Here is a 4087-nt window from a genome sequence, read left to right as displayed (position 1 = left end):
GGTGCTCTTGTTTTTGGTGAGATTAAGCATATTCTTACCAGCATCGACAAAAACTTTTCTTGCTAAGAATTGCCCTCACAAGATATAAGCCTGCTATGCATTTCTATAACATTATCAGCTGTGATTGTCCATTCAAACTGACAAAGCTTGAAAGCCTTCTTGATTGGACTCCATAGCGGTTGTTGTGTTAAAGCATGCTATATTAAATTTTGCCTAATTTCACGTTCTTGGCAGGAAAAATGGACTTGATACAGTACATTTCCAGCTAGCTGCCGCACTTAGACAATGAAGCAATTCAATTTACTGTGCAGAAGCTGCTCGACTGTGGTGTGCAATCGCTTGAGAACCTGACATATGTCGTAGAAGGAGACCTAATGTTTCTAAATGCAGTGAGCAGACGCATCCTGCTTGAAAAATTCCAGACAGCTGCTCTACCAGCCATGCTAGTATCTTTCCCAGAAATAAATAAAGATTCTCTTAATGAGCTAGACCAGGCCTTTGAAATTCCTAGGGATGCTTGCCCACCTGAACTCAAGAGAGCGTGCCAGGAAGGCAGATGCCCATTGAAAAGTGACCTCAATGAGATGGTGAGGATATTGTGCGACCAAGTCATGGCCTGCTTCCAGAATCCTGGGCGCAGAGTACTACAAGCTCTTGCTAGAGAAATCGTGAGCAAATATTCAAGAACTTTTGAGGACACCCTCAATGGTGCAGTCATTGCCACAGGCTTAGAAACACTTTTGTGGAAGCTGCACAATTGCATTAATAACAAGAAAAGATGCAGTGTTCAATGTTCAATACGGTGCTTTTCAGAGGATGAAGAGGAGTTGACCCCAAGAAAGCCGCAACTCCAAAATGATTGTTGTGGCTGCGTAGTTTAGCAACCTGACTTTCCACTGACTAAACTGCTGAAAGTTGTGGGGCTCGACGAGGCGAGCGCCTCGCCACACTCTTGGAGTGAACGGACACAGCAGACACGGTCGGTACAAACCAAACAACATACATACATTTATTCAACTAATTTAGACGATAATATCGTCCGCCAAATTATACATCAGTAATTAACACGCTAGGAGATCATTACACAATAACACGACAAATACACAACATGACAAACACACTAACACACCCAAGGCGAGGTCGCCAACGCCTGACCCACCACGTGGGCCTACCGTAGGCGGCCCGCGGCGCCGTCCACGGCAGACCTTGGAACATACCTAATTGTGTTGGATCATCATTTCAGCTGGAAAATGCATATAGACTCTCTCTGCAAAAAACTTGCGACAGTCTGCTATACTCTTTTCAAATGTCGCCAGTACTTCGATGCGGAAACTTTAAGAACAATATATTTTGCCCTATTTCACAGCCAACTCTCATACTGTATTGAGTCTTGGGGCCATACATACGATTAATACTTAAAGCCACTTATAGTCCTGCAAAAACGTGCTATCCGATTTATATCAAACGCAAACTATATGGCCTCATCTAAACCACTCTTTCGACAGTACCAGGTAATGCCTCTACAACTAGTAATAAATTATAAAACAAGAATAATGGTGTACAAGTCTCTAACATGCAATATCCCTCTTCACCGCTCCCTTTTTATTCCCTCAGAATTGCAAACAAGAGCCCGTCATTGTGGTAACTTCCTAAAACCACTGGTTAAAAATGTTTATGGCAAAAGACGACTTTATAGTGTTGGAACATCATTGTGGAATAACCTACCAGTGGAAGTGAAACAACATAATGCTTTCACATTAATGCTCAAACGTCGTTACAAAGAGCTCTATTAGACTACTGATAAGTTTTGTGAAATGATGAAAAGTGACATGATTTTAAACTAATGTTTTGTATGCTGACCAGGAATGCTATTACCAGATGTACAGAAATATTAGATGTATTACGTTAAGTATGCAAACCAAAAACGTGTTCAAAGTGTAATGTATAAGTTGGATTTTTCCTCTTCAATGTGTTCGGTATCTGTGTATGAGTGATATGTTTATCAAAACAATCTGCATCTTAAACTAAAATGTCGTTCATTATACAACTCTTTCTCCTGCCTCTAATTAATGTATGTTATAATTGCATGGATCCCTACTAGCATTCTGCTAAGGATCCAGATGTTGCTAACATGTTTTTCTTTACTGTATGTTGTTTATTCATAATAAAGTTCAAAGTTCAAAGACCCACCGCAAGAGACAACCATTCCCGGCAGCCGCCACGCGCAGAAGAGACTCGCTCAACTCTCGTCCGCTACCAAGGTCTGCCTTCCGCCAGGGGTCACCGCCGGCGCTACCACTCTACCAACAGTGGTACTCAAAGCGAACACAACGCCATCTATCGCCCGGCGGTGGTCACCACCGAAATACGGCCTTGGGGCGAGACATGCGCCACGCGGCACAAACAACTTTACAGGGGGTGTCAGCACCCCCACATTCTTCCAACCTTAAATCAACCCATATTCCTAAAACAAAAATTAGCTACACAAGCTTTAACAACAAAAAAATGACATCGCATGTCCATATGTCCTTGCACCACGACACCGCCGCTGGTCGACACTGCTGCACTGTTCGGCTCGACTTCACCTCAGTACCGGCCCCGCAACAGCAACGTTGCCATCTGCGCAACGAACCCTCGCTAGCGCCGACACGTCTTCCAGCTGCGACTAGCACTCACGAGAGCGCCGGACTGCAGGCAGTTGCGCAGGTTTCTGGCATCTCCATCGCCCGACCTCACAACCGCATTCCTGGCCAGCGACGCTGATGATGTGCAGAAGACAGCCGGCCGTGAATGACATCCCTCCCGCTGAATACATCAACAAAAAAACAAAAACTCGAAAGAAACAATGGAGCAGGGCCTAGGGAAGGGAGCTTCGGGCTTTTCGGCCACGTGGTACGATGGTCAGTACTGCTAGCCAATACATTGGCGGCGGCCGAGACGCCCATCAAAATAAAACAAAAATCTCTTTTCCTAACTCGTGCATCGCAAGATTTAAAAAAAGTGAGGGAAGCAAAGCGCAACACCTCAACGCCACGATCCACCTAGTTGTGCTACGTGCGACAGGCGGCTGCGCAGAGCCTTAGGCCTAATGAGTCGCTCGACGAAAACCGGCATCCACCCAGCATCCAGCCTAGGCGCAGAAGAGGCAGCCGCGAGGAAACGTCCACTCTGTGAGGTGGTCCTATCGCTCGCCGCACACAGCAGCTTACCGAGCGATCAGCGTCCACCGCCCAGGGCGGTGTCACAATGCCCCGGCGCCGAGCCGCAATGCAAGTCAACAACGACGCCCCGACTCCCTGAGCCCAAAGAGATAGAAGAAGCTATTTACAGAAAATCGGACCGCCCACAAGGCTTCCGTACTCACTCGCTTCGGGCCTGGCCTACAACCACGTACTCTAAGCCTTGCTCACCCCAGGATTCAGACCGCATGGCTCTCATCCGAATTCAACAACGGTTTTGAAAACTAACACTAATAAAAAAGAACAACACTTGCGAGCAAAAAAAAAATAAAAACTCAATCTGCCGACAAATTCAAACACGTCACAAAACCAATATGCTCGCTTCTCAAGAAAGCACACCGCCGACGCTAGCAAAAAAGTCCCCCTAGGCCTACTCTCCGTCCGCTCTAACAAAAGCTTCAACCGAACCGCAAAAACTGTCGTCCGATACTCCAAGAGCTCGACATTGGGCAGCCAGTGTGGGGTCTCGACGAGGCGAGCGCCTCGCCATGCTCTTGGAGTGAACGGACACAGCAGACGCGGTCGGTACAAACCAAACAACATACATACATTTATTTAATTAATTTAGATGACGATATCGTCCGCCGAATTATACATCAGTAATTAACACGCTAGGACATCATTACACAATAACACGACAAACACACAACATGACAAACACACTAACACACCCAAGGCGAGGTCGCCAACGCTTGAATCACCACATGGGCCTACCGTAGGCGGCCTGTGGCGCCGTCCACGGTAGACCCACCGCAAGAGAGAACCATTCCCGGCAGCCGCCACGCGCAGGAGAGACTCGCTCAACTCTCCTCCGCTACCAAGGCCTGCCTTCTGCCAGGGGTCACCGC

At 47.0% G+C, this 4087-nt stretch overlaps 1 pseudogene; it reads left to right on the top strand.

Moving 5' to 3' along the window:
• Positions 1–239: 239 nt before the first annotated feature.
• Positions 240–881, top strand: LOC119177960 (uncharacterized; annotated as a pseudogene).
• Positions 882–4087: the final 3206 nt, after the last annotated feature.

This window comes from Rhipicephalus microplus, chromosome 1 (assembly GCF_043290135.1).
Source record: "Rhipicephalus microplus isolate Deutch F79 chromosome 1, USDA_Rmic, whole genome shotgun sequence".
Taxonomy (NCBI): domain Eukaryota; kingdom Metazoa; phylum Arthropoda; class Arachnida; order Ixodida; family Ixodidae; genus Rhipicephalus; species Rhipicephalus microplus.
Note: the sequence above shows the minus strand (reverse complement) of the source record. Positions and strands in the feature narration are given on the sequence as shown.